We start from the raw sequence: 16771 nt of genomic DNA on the forward strand, positions 1-16771 counted from the left end.
TGGCCTCAAACTCACAGAGATCCACCTGGCTCTGTCTCCTGAGTGCTGGGATTGAAAGCATGCGCCACCACCGCCTGGTGAGGATGGCTTTTCAAGAGAATGAAATGACCTATCATACAAAGTGTCCAAGTCTGTGACAGGTATTGAAGGTCAATAAATCATCCAGAACAAATTCACAGCACAGTCAACATTTTTCAGTCCACTAAACCTTGGACATTCCTCCCCAACGAGATTCTTTTCTTCATACTAGAGTTCTTCACCATTTCATCAGAGATTCTTATACCCGAATAGGGGAGTAAAATCAAATGAATAATTTAGTCAGGCCCAATCCTTACTACGGCTTATGGAAGAACATTTAAGAATATCCAGTGGGCAAAAAGATTCAGTTTCTTTATATCTCCACTGCCTGCTAACCCTTTTTTTATGGAAAAAGAAACTATGGTAAGATCTTAGCCAGCTGGAAAGACAAGGAGACCCTAAAAGTGAGAAAACTAGTGCCAGTGTTTGGGCAGCTTTATACCAGTTTGTACTCTTTGTACCAGGATCTATTTTAACTCATTGTATATAGGAAGCATTAGCGACCAAAGGAAGGGTCACAATGTGTATAATTGGTCATCGTTTGGCCACTAAGTGTGACTTGACCTTCCTTCTGTACATGGGGGCTACAAACTCCTGAGGACCCACCACAATCTCTGACTCTGCTGGCCTAGTACTGTTCCTCCAGCTGATTGATCTGTCCATGGAAGACCCACTGGTGTCCACATCATTCTCAAAGACCTCAGGTAATGTGCAAAGTCATTGGACTCCACCACTGAATTTTGTGTTGTCCTATAGTAGACAATGGTTAAGAATTCCAACCAAAGGCAAAGCATGCACCCTGCCACAGCCAACCATGGGCTTTAGAACTGGGTGTCCTGCCCCGAGTGCCCTCAGCAGCCCACTCATCCTCCGAGGAGCTGATGGTTGTCTCTAGTGAAATGAAGAACTTGGGAACCACTTAGGAGCAAATAAGTGATGTAGATAGAGAATCAATAATGGTGGATTGAAGTCATCAGCTTGATCTAACCAACAGTCATCTGCCATGTTCTTTAATAACAACCCTGTTCACAGAATGCAAAAACATCACAGCATTCACAAAAGCACTAAGGAGGTCAAATATTTTGGTATGGTCTAACAAAATATTTATAAACTCTATACAGAGAAAGTCAATTAATTCTGTAGCTATTGACAACATATAATAATCAATAACATTTTTAAGCTTATGGGGCAAGGGAAAATAGCAACATAATATTGAATTCAGAGGACCAACACTATCCAACTTCCAGAGGTAAAATGACAGCCATCACTATATTGGACAAAAAGAAACAGATAATTACAATGGAATGGGGAGCCCAGAAATACACCAACAAAAAATCTTGTCTTGAATAAGGAGTCAAGACAATTCATTGGAAAATCAGTCACTTCCTCAACCAAATAACACTAAAAACATTAGCTATGATGTGAAAGGAAAAGATTTTAAAAGTAATAAACCTAAACACGGATCTTAAAAGCTTAACCACAATAACCTTTATATGGATCATAAAACACAAAGAAAAAATATTCTAGAGGAAAATAAAAGAGAAAATGTGGGTTATTGTGCATTTTACAATGAACACTGAATGATAAATGAAACACACACACACACACACACACACACACACACACACACACACACAAAGACGGGAGAGAGAGAGAGAGTAGGGGGATAGTAGGGAGATATAAGTTTGGTTCTGTTTAAAAAAAACAAAAAACACCCTGCTCTTTAAAGGGAACTGTTAAGAGAATTAAAAAATAGATTAGGAAAAGTCTTTGGAAACACATAACTACCTTGTAAACGGCTGGCATCTGTGCTATACAAGGAGACTTTCAAACCAAAGGCAGTACAAACGATGATCTAAAGCATGGGGAAGTTCTAGAGCAGATACCACAAGAAAGCCACGCAGATGGCAAAGCATGGTTTTTCCATTTGTCATTAGGAAATTCCAAATCAAAACAACAATATGAACTTTGTCAATACCTATTGGGATGAGAAAAAGGTACCCAAATCTCTGCTGGTAGTCATTTCTGGTCGAGTAGCTGGCTGTCCAGCCACTTTGGCACACAGCTTCGCTGTTCTTCCAGAGCTGGTCACATTCATGGCATTTGACTTATCTTTATGCTCTTAGGGATTTAACTCTACTGACCTGAGGCCTTACCTGCAAACAGAGCATGTGCATGTGGTTATTTTATGGAGGGAAAAGCACCCAACATGCTGTTCTTCAGGTGGATGGATCAAGAAACCGAGATGTGTCCAAATAATACTCTTTCAAATGATGCTGAGAAATGGGATGTGGAGCCGCAAACCACCATGAATGAAGTTTAAATGTTTACTTTTAAGTGAGGAATAGGCACTTCCAGAAAGCTAAATGACACATGGTCTCGAATATATTATATATTATATTTATACATTATATTTTATATTATATATTATATTATACAGCATACTGGCAGAAAGCAAAGCTAAAGCAATATTATCAGTGCACTTGTCCCTGTAGAGCCCCAGGGATGCGTAGGACAATCATTTTTTGGTGATGTGGGGCTATTGGATCTATTGTTTGTGATACTCTAATGGCGGATATACGACACTACGTATTTGTCAATACCCGTAGAACTTTACATCCCAGAGAAAACAATGCATTGCACACAATCTGAGGAATCATTTAGGAATGTGGTAGGTCTCAGAACTGCATGTGGACTATGATAGGATAATCTAATGGAATTATAATTCTTAAAAAGAAGTGCCTGAAATAGTCTTACTGATGAGGGAGTGTGGGGAAAAGGTCTTGATCTGGGTGGCGTTGGAAAAAAGAGATTCCCCTGAGCTCTGCCATGTGGTTAACATACATGCATCTCAGGGGTCCAGAGTTTAACAATTTCAAGACCTTTGAACATGTGTCCTAGTAAACAAACTGCAACTTTTGGGAGGTAGTCTTGAGAAAGACTTTTCTCACCGTCTAGAGGAGGAAGTTACTGTGTACTTGGTGGCAGTGGATTCGAGCTGTTGATACTGTCAGGAAAACTGCTTAACTTAATGTAAATAAAGATATTTGCACAGGAAAATTTATGTAGGTGTGTTTTTGTAGGAATGAAGATTGCCCTATCCCTTCATCTCAATTCTTGTACTTTTGCCCCAACGCAGAGAAAGATGCTGCCTGGAGAAATAGTCAACTCCAGAACTCAGGGAGCAAGTCTGTAAGAAAGCCAGAAGCAGAAGTAGTTTGTGCGGAAAGAAGGTAATACAATGCTCCAAAATACAATGTCCTGTCATGACTTGGGCATGTCACATGGGCACAGGAGCAGCAGAAAGGACCCACTAGTCAACAGAACACTGGAGCAAGAAAGTGAGGTGCTATTGCTGTAACCAAAATATAAAACATGCCAAATAAATACCTCAGTTCAAGCTGGCTGTGTAAGTAGAACAGTTGGAGATAAAGGACCAATAGCATATTTAGAAGAATTCTGAGGTCTGCTTGTATATACTCCAGTTTCGGGGGCAGGCAGACTCTCTGCTCCCTAAGTCCAGGCTGTGTACGAGTGACTTCCTTCTAAAATACACTGTTTGTAAAGGAGGTGGCCTACGCTTAGTACATACAAAGCTTTGTGTTCAACTTCCTAACACCAAAACCGCACACACACGTCCATGCATTCATACATACATACTGAAATGCATAAGTAATTGCCCTAAGTGCTTAATTGGGCACACCACACATTCAGCAATAAGCTTTGCTGTCATCAATGGAGAATCAGTCTCCCTGCTTCCTCTCCTTTGTGTCCTTCTCCTCCTCATTCCTTACTCACCCCTCCAGGGCTGGCAGTTTCCCGTCTGTCTTCCACTCTCCCCTCTTTCTCCAGCCCATTCTTCACCCTAGTAGCACGTCCAACACCACGCTGCCAAGCGCCTTTCACACCTGTAGGTGATGTTCAAGGTTGTCAGCGTAACTTGCTCTCAGCAACCCCGTGCTCTAAAATTTAGTAACACCCTCTGCTTTTCTGTGAGACAAGTACTATTTTTATGTTGGTTGGTTGGTTTTCAAACAAGGAAGCTAAAACAAAGCATGGAAAAATAGCTTTGCCAACTCTCCCAGCAAGTGTCAGAGGCTACTCCAATGCCTGAAGCTGTCCTTTGGGCATGTGTGCTGGCTAAGAAACCAGCTGTACCTCCCACTGAGACAATGGTGTGGGGCTTGTTCCCTGAGGTCTGATATTTTCGTGTGGCTTCTCTGTATCCACGTCTGACCTATAACAACATTCTTTATCTTATTTTTTTTCCTACATGTATTTTCTTTCTGCCTCACCCCTTTGTTTTTTTCTTATATCTATCTATTCCTGGTAGCCTTCCTTCTGTTTTATGTCCCATGTCTTCTACTGACCTCCCATTTTTGCTTAACACGTCTTTTGTCCCTCTTTTGTGACTACTTACTAGTTTAATAGCATATACACACACTCTTAAATGTTTCACAAACACACACATTAACAACTGCAATCTGCACATGAGTGAGAATATACAAGATTTGTATTTCTGAGTCCGGGCCACATTGTTTAACATAGTCATTTTCAGATTTATTCACTTTCCTTCACGATCATAATTTCATGTTTCTTTACAGCTGAATAAATTCCAACATGCGTGTGTGCCATCTGTGTCCAATCATTTGTTGATGAATATCAAGGCCGGTTCCATTTCCTTGTTGTAGAGCAGGAATAAACACAGATGCTTAAGTGTCGCTGTAGTAAGACATGGAGACTCTTGGGTATAAGTTCAGGGATGGTGTGGCTGACCTCACTCAAGTCATCTGAAGTAGTGGCTTTAGTATTCTTGTCTCATAAATTTGAAGAATGAAATTCATAGACCACAGTGGGAATTTTAGTTGGATGCATAGACAGAGTAATCATCTACAATTGTAACCATTGTCTGTTTTATCATAGTTATTCTCACTGAGGCAAGGTGATTGTGGTTTTGGTTAGCATTCTGTCTGGTGACTAGTGTTCTTGATCTTGTTTTCCTACAGCTCTTGCCCATTTATTTAAAAGAAAATTAAAAATAGGTATATGCAGTACTCTCGTTTGCTATTACATCAAATAGAGCTTGAAAAGTTTTGCCACTTGATTTTTATGCATTTTGTGTTTGATGTTCTCACAACTAGCTTATATAACCTTTGTAACTTACAAAGTAGTGAAGTCACAGACTTTCCCGTGTTCTTGTCTAACACAGAACATAATGAATTCTGTTGACATTGTCCAAGGACATTCTTGTGAGCAGGGTTCTTGGCTTGCCTGGGATACACTAATGCCTTTCTTGATGCGACAGTGTGGATATAGCAATCCAGCATACAGTGATGAAGACAGAATTCTTTGGCTGATAAAAAGTAGTCATTGAGATCAATAGTATAGTATGAGGACAACCCAGAAGTGCAAAAATGTAAATACAGCTGACTAGTGTTTGACAAAGGAGCAAAACACAAGGGAAGAAATGAATTTTTACACAAATGATTGGAAACAGCTAGAAACTCACATGCAAAGGACTGACAAGACTCTAAATATACAGGTTTACCAAAATTTAACTCTTATCGATTCATAAGCTTATAAAGCTGCTAGAAGAAGAAAAGATTATTAAGTGTTGAAGGTAAAAGGCTCAGAAAAATCCTGTGGAAAAAGACTTCTGACATAATGAAAAAAATTATCTCATAATGAAGTAAATGAATATTAAGACATTGGGTTATGAAAGACCTACAGGATTTGATAAGAAAATTTTAGGTATGATAGCAAAAGTATGACTTGTGAAAACAAAGTGAAGTTGGAATGTACTAAAAATTTTAAAATACATTCTGGAAAAGACACTCCTTTTAAAATATTTTTGCTTTAGTTGTTTTTATTTATGTGTGTGTGCATGAGTGTATGTGTATGGACCATTTGTGTTGCATGCAATACAGGTGTGAGGCCAGAAGGGTACACTGGATGCCCTGGAATTAGAGTTACAGATGGGTGTTAGGAGTTGAACCCTTTGGAAGAATAGTCAGTGCTATTTATTGTTAAATCATCTCTCCAGCCCTGAAGAGAAGTAAGGGACAAAATGACAAGCATCAGTAAAGAAAATATTTACACATCCAATAAAACATACTGAGAATTCCTTGACCCTAACAGCAAGAAGCAAGTTAACTAAGTAAAACATGAGCAAATACTGAGCTGATATCTCACTCAAAAATTTGCAGATAAATGGATGGCGCTAGAAAATATGATATACTGAATGAGGTAACTCCATCCCAGAATGACAAACTCCAGACAAAGGGGTCATGATTATGAGTGGATTGGGTCGAGGAAGTTGAGGAAAAGGAGGAGGCTGAGGAAGAGGAGGGGATGGTGGGAATCATGCAAATCCAAGCACGTATGAAAACATCAGCAAAATCATAAGTTTGAATTTTTAAAAAATTAGAAAAATTTTTTCATTTCTCTTCATTAATATTAAACACAGAAGTGTTATTAATAGATACAAGACTTTTATAGCTCATACTACAGATATGATATATGTGTCTTTTGAAAACAAAAGACACACTGGGGGCAAGTGACACATGAAAAGGTGACGAGCCACAGCTGGGTGCTCTGCACTCTGATGACATGTGGCCTGCTGTACTAAGTGCCAGTTAGTGCGAGGCGGACATTAGTTTGCTCCCTTCTTCTGTATCCTTCCCCTTATGCTTTTTCTCTCACTACATCTATTTCTGTCCATTACTGAAAGCAGGGTGTTAAAATTCTAACTAGAATTGTGGATTTGTTTGCATTGTCTTTTTGTGCCACATGTTTATTTTGTTTTGTTTGTTTTTATCCTGCAGCACATTTCCAGGTTATGTTATCAGGTGCACACAGTTCACAATATCTGCACATTTGTGACGAACTAACTAACTCTTTCATTATTTTGTGTTTTCCTTCCTTATCTCTAATAATATCAGCCTACTTCATGCTATATATCCACAACATGCATGACACCCATCTACATATTTTACTTAGCCTATGCCTTTATTATTTAATTATTTTTAAATGTATATGAGTGTTTTGGCTACATGTATGACTGTGTACCACATGTGTGCCTGGTCCTTGTGGAAGCCAGAAAGAGGGCATTGGATCCCCCCAAACTAGAGTTACTGCTGAGCCACCATATGGGCGATGGGAATTGAACCTGGGTCTTATGAAGGAGTATCCTGTAGCTGGAGTTTTCTCCAGTCCTGCCTGGCCCGCAGTCAGGACAAATCTCTCTCACCCGGAAGTCCCACAGCCGCTCAGACTCAACCTAGTAAACACACATTGCTTACAAACTGTATGGCAGTGGCAGGCTTCTTGCTATCTGTTCTTATATCTTAAATCAACCCATTTCTATTAATCTATAAGTTGCCACACAGCTCGTGGCCTTCCGGTACCTTACATCTTGGTTGTCATGGCGGCGGCTGGCAGCGTCTCTCTGACTCAGCCTTCCACTTCCCAGAATTCTCTTCTCTGTTTGTTCCACCTATACTTCCTGCCTGGTTACTGGCCAATCAGCATTTTGTTTATACAGAGCGATATCCACAGCAGTAGCCAGTGCTCTTAATCACTGGGAATCTTTGCAGCCCCTTTTGGCCTCATTTTTAAAGTGAATTCTACTGCACCTCATGGTTGGTGGGTCTAGAAATCTCTTAATTTAATCAATGTTTAAACTGCTTGCATATAATGTAAGAATTAAAATATTCTTATGAAAATCTATGCTAATGTTATGTTTTCTTTTTATCCTATTTTTATCTGTACAATTTTGAAAAATACCTAGGCCTTAAATCTATGCCTCATCAGAACATCTCCAACCAGCTGGGAATTTCCTCCTGTCCCTTCTGAGGCCACTCTTTTTAGTGTCCCCACCAGGCAACAGTGATCTGCTTTGTGTTACCACGGAAGAGCCTCGTCTTTTCTAGAACTCCAGTTAAATATAGTATGACAATGTGTGTTTTGTCCTGGCTTTTTGTCACTTTCAAGCCATCTAAATTTCCTTGTTTTGAAATCATCTCAAAATTACATCAAAATTGCAAAATCATGCAAAGTAATTTTTTCCTAAACCATGTAAGAAAACAAGTTTCTCACTGTTTAAGTGTGGATTTCCTAAAAAAAAATAAGTGAGCTATGCACAAATCGCCACAGTGTATGCTTTCTATAAAAGTTAATTTTCTCCCACGTATAGGGAACAGCACTGTCAACATGATAAAACTGACATCACACATCGCATCTGTCTAATCATCACATCTGTCTAATCATCCATCTAATCATCGCATCCCAATTGCATTTTGACCAGTTGTCCCTTTGGGTGCTATGCAGAAGCAGAGTTTGCTGATCCCTTCTCTTCATGTCACATGGGCTGCGAGTCCTTTCGTGCTGTAAGGGTGGGGTTAACTTTGTTTAATTTGCGTATGCCAGGTTTATACCAATTATTCTTTATGACTGATAAGAATTGTTTGGGGCCTGACTGGGGGTAGGGAACAGTTTCCTTTGCACTAGAGCAACTACCCCATTCCTCAATAAACATTCATTTATTCACTCACCTGTTTACACTTACATTAATACATTGCTCTACAGCCTATTCACTGAGTCATTACTACTGTTATTGGTACCATTATCTTAATGCTCAATGTTTCTCAATGGCAACCCTTTCAACTTGATCTCGTAGTCATTTTCAGTATTTAAACACTTTCTCCTCAGCACAGCAAGAGTCCCAGGCTTATCTTTTATCTCACTTACCCCAGCCCAGACCAGTTTTCCAGGATCACCAGTTTACGTGGAGTGGAAGTAGTAGTTAGAAGCTAAAATCTAGGTGGTATTTGCGTTCACTGCTGTTGAGAGCATCCTCTTTCCAAGTTTCTCTCCATGGACAAAACAGAGACTGTACATCTATGTACCACACAGGCACTGACCTGTATTGTTTCCGTTTTTACCCATGTGCCTATCGCACATATCACATATAGAAGACATGTTCTGCTTCAACCTCAAAGCTGGAGTCTTCAGCTCATTCTCTTGTTTCCTGCACCAACAGCAACTAATCCCAACTCCCCTCTCTCCAAATATGTTTACTTACTCAACCAAACCTTTTTTTTTTTAAATTTTTTTTTTTTTTTTTGGTAACTAATATCTCCTCGTGGTCACTTGTCCTTGAAAAGGAGATCTGTCTCACTTCTTTCATGTTCTGGACCTCTGAAAGAAGAGCCCCTCCACCTGAGTTAGTCCCTGACAACATGTAACAAAGCATAGCTCCACTAGCAAAGCCTGCCTACCCTCCCTTGGTTCTCCCACTGAGTGTGTGTACTCCTGAACTGGTACAAGGGTGGAATTCTAGAGCTGCCTTCCTAAGGATACCCTTCAGATTCTGATAGAATTCTAGTGCCTGAACCACAGGCGTTGTCAAGATTCCTGGAATCCTGCTTTAGCACCACCGCCATATATCAAACCATCTCCCAAGGTGGACTCCTTCCATACCCTGTTTGGACTCAAAAATCTCAGTTTAGACTGTCACCATTTGAGGACGGCTTCTTCACCCTACTGGGCTATGATTTTCTTCTTTGGACCTGCACCATGGACCTGCTGGTTGTCATTCACACCCTTCTTGGGTTCTCATAGTCTGACCAGACATACCCCTATTCAGTGCCTACATGATTTCTCATTGATATTGGGACCAAATACTTTAAAGTACTTCATAGACACACTACTCCTAACACTGCTTGGTTGATGGGTTGATGACATTATATGCTAGAAAGTTCCAAATAATGGATAGTCACTTATTTCTGCTGGTCCTCCAAGATGTTGACCCACATGCCAATCACAGCGTTCCAGTTCTGCTTAGGCATCAATGGTATATGCCAAACTGGTCCTCCGCTGTGATGGCTGCTTCATCTTTCTAGGACACTGACTTCTTAGAATAGGCTATTCCCATCATCTGAAAGGGAGACTTCCTGAGATCTTTTGTGCCTAATGTAAATGTCTAGCCATGATTCTGCACAAATACCTTCTTTGCTGTGCCCTGATACTTACAATGGGGCCACTGCAATGGGGAAACATCCATACATAGCTCTGCTCTGGTTGGTTCTGGCAGAGCTGAATGGGTGGCCATCCAATACTCCTCAGTCTACTCATTTCTGACTTTTAGAGACAGGAAACTCTGCTCCTCTCCTACTCTCCCTACTCATCCTTGAGCACACACAGAGGTTTCTCTTATTTTCTGGGTGCCTTTTACTCCATTTGTTTCTGACACTTGCTCTAGCTCTTCATGGGTCCTGTCCTCTTCTGTTAGCATGGACACCTTTCTTGCTGTCACACTTAGTAACTTTAGGTGACTCAGAAAGGGACTGATAAAGAAGACTGTCCATTAACCTTTTTAAGCATCTTCAGTTTGGCAACAACACTCTATAGTTGATCTTTCTTTAATGGGAAAGAAGCACCTGGTTGTTAACGACCTTTGAACCTGGGATGCAAGCACAGGACCAGCATGTGCCTACTTCCTGCTCCCAGGTGAAACTTGTAAGTAAAACACACAGACAGGCTTCCTAGCGCTTCTCACTTCCACAGGCTAGCTCTTCTTTCAGTGGGGCTATCTGAGAAAATATAAATATAGTAATTGATCCATTAAAAATATTTTCGAATGTATGTTATCCAGAGGTATTTGATTAGCATAAACATTTATGTATCTTTTTATTTTATTTATTTTTTGTATCTTAGCCTTGATTATCACTTTTAATGGAGTAAAATTTGTTCACCCCCCCAACTTGTTTTGGATGGAAATCCTTGTCAAATCTGTGTGGCCAATGGTAAGTTTCATAGCTTCTTTAAAACTTTTCTTTTATGGCTCCAGTGAACATTGTTTATATAAACAAGTTACATTGTAACATTTTATTGACTTAAAATAGCATTTTAACAGGCTTTAAGATTATCTAAATTTATAAGACAATAGGTTCATTAATCAAGCCTTTTAGTACATTGCAAACACACACAAACACACACACACATCAAAATAATAATTTTAGTATATAACAAAAAGGAAATGAAGTGGCCATAGATTTTCTTGGTTATTCTCAAGAATTCTAAGGACAAACTGAGTTTTTTTCCCATGCTGTCCTATACACAGAGTAACATAGAAACCACTGATGGAATCAACTATTTACGACACAACCACACTAACAAAGCCAAAAGATCTGTAGGTCTGTCTTTGGAGGGAACAAGTTTAACTCTCTTGCTTTTACTTTTCTGCCTGCTAGTCTATTTGGGGAGGACCTTCAGTCTCATATGGTGGACATATCAGGGCATGGTTCTTTCCTTTATTGGCATAGGGATAATTTACCTTCCAGTGCCTGTCCTCTGTCTGGGTCCTTATATATCAAACAAGGCCTTGGAGGGGTGGGGGTGGAACTTGGTGCATTCACGTGTCCCATTGCCTGGAGCTTTGCATCTGAACCAGGTCTGATATCAGCCCTTTGAACTCTGAGGCTTATCAGAGAAGTTCCTCAGAGGATGGGCCTGGCCAATGGTACCTGCAGGACAAGTGCAATTGTTCAGATCCTGCTCTCATCCTTTGAGAAGGGAGCTCCACCTGTCTTCTTTCAGATCTCAGTTGTTGAACATTAAAAAGAGAGTACTGAATGCTGAGCCTGTGAGGTCTGAGATCCTATTTGTACCTGTGAAACTACTGCAGATGTTGGGGTTGACCAGAAAAAGAAACACTGGCCTGGAAGAGTTCATCCTGTGTGGATGAGGGATCAATTAGTCAATTACTGAAAACCTTTGTCAGCTTATTGAGAAATAGGAAAGAATTCCCTTTCCTTTCCTGGGTGTCTTTTCTGGTCTTGTCATAGTTAGCAGGATTGATAACACAAACAGTCTTTTCTGCAACGAGGGTTTCTGGCATCATCTTCCATCCATGGACCATAGCTGGGATGTTAAAGTCCCAGGTTCTTTCATCCAGGCAAACCTGCCCTCCTGCAAATGGCCAGTGAGATCTGGATGCTTTCTCACTTTCTTCCAGATCATCTGTTTTTCCTCAGGTACCAGACCACTGCGAGTGGTCTGGACAAAGTTAGGTCCTTCCATGTAAGATCATAAGCTAAGGCCTGAAAGTTACTCACCAGTCAAGGATGGGCCCCAGAGAAGTGCTTAGCTTCTTGCTTTGTTGATGTCCAGTGAGTGAAAAAGGAACATGGACATTGTCCCCCATGTCTAGACCATTCCCTCAAGGGGAGTGTATAGGCAGAGGAGTGGATCAGTGACAGGAAGATCATTCCTTGTATGCCTGTAAGGCCCTTCAGGCTAGTTCCTTTGATTATTACAAAATGGGTGTGGCTGCAGGGTGGTACTGGAGATTAAGTGTCTGTGTTTTGACTGAAATGCCTCACCATGTAGCTCAATTACTGCACTGACGTGAGTGTCCTGTGGGATTATGGCACTGTGCACTCCCCAGTGTCAGCCCTGCAGCGGTGGATCTGCACAGGCTTCTTAGTTTAAATGCTAGTCCATCCACCTGCCTCTCCTACCTCATCTCAATAAAGACCAGCTTCTAAGTTTTCTGTCCACTCCGTTTAGTTTCTCATGACCACCATGTTATTTCTACTCAGGAATCTCTTGGTGTACCTTGGCTGAGACCAGTGTCTCACTTGACAATAACAAAATGCATATCTATTACATATTTATACTAAAGTTGGGATCTTTCACTCTGTTTTTGAAATTCCAAAGAATTGAAAATGACTCACTAAATTTACAATTTCTTTTTTCTTCCTTTCTCTCTCTCTCTCTCTCTCTCTCTCTCTCTCTCTCTCTCTCTCTCTCTCTCTCTCTCTCTCTCTCCAGCACTGCATTGTATTGTCCACATGTGGTGACCCATGCTGCCTATCATCAGAATCCAACATTCATACAAAGATGTCCCACATCTTTACAATCCCAACAGCATCATGCTCAAACAGCTAGAGATCCTTCAGCTTCTTGCTGTTGTTGTGTGGATGATCACATTTATTTTTACAGACTTCCAGATGAGATTGTAGATTTTCAGGGCTTAACACAGCTCCAGTTTTTTTTTCAGACATTCATTGTACTTTGAATTAAGTTAAAGGTACAATAAGATGTTCACAATTTGATAAAATTAGTTCATTTTAGGTGAGAAAATGATGTGAAATTTTATTTCTTGAATCCACTGATTTCTGGAGATAGCTTTGGCTTGACACATTAAAAATGACCTCTGGGAAAATTATGAGCAACTTCAGGGAAAAACATAATACCCAGATTTTGGAAGAGAGTTGCCAAGGACCATCAAAAAGGGCAGCACAAAGAGAAATGAAAATTATGAGACTTCTTGCCCTGTTGTAAACACCCCTACTTAATAATGACCAGTTGTTGCTTACAGAACATAAAGAGTATTCCGTGGTCAGGCTGGGTGCCCACACAGGCAGATGCCCAGTGCTTAACACAGACAGGACAAGTTGTTCTATTTTATTCGCTTTAAGTCGATTCTCCCACTTCAGTGAATAAAGGACAAACAAGACCGGGACAGAGTGTGTAACCGGCTCATTAGCAGGCCTGAGCGATTGCAGGACAGAGCGATGACAGCACAGCTTTGTGTTCTTTCAAGATGCACACTAGAGCACAGGATGCTCGGGGTGCTTCCAAGGCACTGCTAGTGTCGAAATGCAGCATCCCACAGGTGTGAAACCTTTCCTGCTGGGGGAAGAGTCGCAGGACAGAGAGAGCTGTGGACAAGCCACCAACTCAAGTTTGGCTGAACTGTGTTTCTCTCTTCATTTCTATTCATTTTATTGTGTTGTGTCTGAATGAGTTAAAAAAAAAAGAGAGCATTAAAGGGGTTCTGTTCTTTTTGTTATCTAATGACAGAAGCAAGGATATGTTTAAAAACTTAGTGTATAGCTCTCAATGAGATGCGGCTAAATATCTATATGGTGGTATTTTATTTGTACTGAAATGTGATTTATGTTCACAAATGTATGTTAATAAATAAAGTTCCCTGGGGGTCAGAGCTATTAGAGCCATAGCAAGAGCATGGTGGTGGTGGCGGCGGCGGCGGCGGCGGCGGCGGTGGCGGTGCACGCCTTTAATCCCAGCACTTGGTAGACAGAGCTAGGTAGATCTCTATGTGTTCAAGGATACAGCCAGCATTGGAGACACATGCCTTTAATCTCAATCCCAACCATAGAAGACCTGGAAGTCTCTACAGACAGGCAGTGAGGAGGCAGTCATGTGTTTGGGTTTACAACCAATGAGAAGGCAGAACAGAAAGACTATATAAAGACAAACACACAGGAAGTAGGTCCCTTTCGGAGAGCTCTCTTGGCTGAAGCAGGAAGGGTAAGGTTCTTAGTTCTGACTTCTTGGCTTTCTTCTCTGAATCGGCTCTGTGTTTCTTATTTAATAAGACGGTTGGTTACATCTACATATCTACATGTTAGAACCAGTGAACACAAAACCAGGCAGAATCTCAGCCTCTTCATCACCCTCTGCTATGAGACTTCTTAACACACACACACACACACACACACACACACACGCACACACACGCACACACATGCACTCACAACACACCACATACACATGCTTACACACAAGCACACACTCATACCACATTCACACACTTATACCATACACACACATGCTCACACACACACATGCTCACATACACTCATACCACACACACATGCTCATACACATACACTTACACACTTACATCACACTCACATACATATGCATACACACACAAACACACACTCACATACATGCACTAACACTATACTCACATATACACACACATGCTTACACACATGCACACATTCATACCACACTCACACATACACACATACCATACATACACATTTATACCATACACACACATGCTCACACACACTCATGCCACATACATGCTCATACACATATACTTACACACTCATACCACACTCACACACATATGCATACACACACAGGCATACACTCAACATACATGCACTCACACCACACTCACACTTACACACACATGCTTACACACATGCACATACTTATACTACACTCATCCGTACACACACATGCTGTCCATGGCTTTTGCAATCTCAGAAGGCACTTCTGTTTTTGATAACATAACCTTAAAAAGACATATTCTTAACATATCTTTAAAAAGAATCAGTTTTCTCCAACCAAGCGTCACTGAATCTATCAACCACACTCCAGGGCAAGCCTCATGCCTAGGACTAGTTGACCAATACAAAATGAACTCAGTGCTAGTTTTGTGGGCTTTTGGTTTCTTTTTACTTGTTTCGGGCATTTTTTTTTTTGTCTTACTCATCTTTTGCTTGTTTGTTTTGATTTTCATATTTGTGCTTTTGTGGGATTTTTTGTGTCTTGCTGTTTTGTTTTTGTCTGGGGAGAGAGAAGGAGAGTACGAGAGAAATAAATGGGCAAGGAGAGAGAGAGAGAGAGAGAGAGAGAGAGAGAGAGAGAGAGAGAGAGAGAGAGAGAGAGGGAATGAAGTTGAGAGGGTAGAGAGATGGGAAAGCCCTGGGAGGAGTCTGGAGAAGGAAAATACAAGCAAAATACATTGTATAAAAAATTTAAGAAAAAGAAAATATGGCTGGTGCGGGAAGTGTCTGAGAGGTGGCTCAGAGGTTGTGAGTACTTGCTTGCCATTCCAGAGGATGCAAAGTCAGTTCCCAGCATCCAGGTTGGGCCATTCACAGCCAGCTGTGACTGCAGCTTCAGGGGATCTGACATTATTTTCTGACTTCCCCAGACACTGACACACATGCAGCACGTACACGCCCTCACCTGTGCATACACAGACACAGACACACATGTCAGGCAGCTCATGACCACCTGTAACTTGTGACTCCAGCTCCTGGATCTGATGCTTCTTTTGGCATCTGAGGGCAGCCGTATACATGCATACTCACAGAAACACACACACACACACACACACACACACACACACACACACACACTTAAAATGAAATAAAATTAACATGTCCCACTTCAGCTCTCACACTGTTGGCATGATGGTCGATGTGAACACAGAACACATGGTAAAGAGTCTGGAGGTTCAAAATAATAATAATAATAATAATAATAATAATAATAATAATAATAATAGAGTTACCAGCAAACCTGTTACTGGGTATGTATCTGAGGGAATTGAAATTAGAGTTCTTCACACTTAGCTGAGTATAAGACTGTTCACAATAATCAAGCTATGGATTCAACCAAGGTGTGCATCAATGAATAAATAGAATAATAATGTGATAGGTGTACACAATGGAGTGTAATTTGGCTGTAAAGAAAAAAGTGAAGTACTGTCACTTATGGCAACATGAATGAAGCTAAAGGAAATAAGCCAGGCAAGAGAGAGAAATACTCCAGCTGTCACTCTTTGGATGTGAAAGCTGATAATGAATTACGTAGAAGAGAGTAGAATGCAGATCACAAGAAGAAAAGGGGGCAAAGGCAGGAAGACAGGAAGGAAGGAGATCAGGGCGGGAAAACGGCAGGGGAGTTCTGATGCTCTGCACAATGGGGAACTTCAGTCTAAAACAACTTCCCCTTTCAAAGCAATGGCAGAAATGGAGATATTCCAGGCTCTGGAGATGCCAATCACTCTCCTTAGATCATCATACACTAGACGTATGTAATGAATTATACAAAGTACTAGACTGCCCATAAG

General features: G+C 40.8%; 1 long non-coding RNA gene across 2 annotated transcripts in view; it reads right to left on the reverse strand.

Annotated features, from left to right (window-relative positions):
- Window positions 1–7946, reverse strand: part of LOC131920958 (uncharacterized) — a 40457-nt gene extending 32511 nt beyond the window's left edge. The window contains exons 1-2 of one of the 2 annotated variants that reach the window (XR_009381812.1): window positions 7485–7946; window positions 3877–3986 (exon numbers count right to left, since the gene is read on the reverse strand). This is a non-coding gene — a long non-coding RNA (uncharacterized LOC131920958). The remainder of the gene's footprint in view (window positions 1–3876; window positions 3987–7484) is intronic. The other variant, XR_009381813.1, reaches the window with a different exon arrangement.
- Window positions 7947–16771: the final 8825 nt, after the last annotated feature.

The sequence above is a fragment of the Peromyscus eremicus genome, chromosome 10 (assembly GCF_949786415.1).
Source record: "Peromyscus eremicus chromosome 10, PerEre_H2_v1, whole genome shotgun sequence".
NCBI lineage: Eukaryota > Metazoa > Chordata > Mammalia > Rodentia > Cricetidae > Peromyscus > Peromyscus eremicus.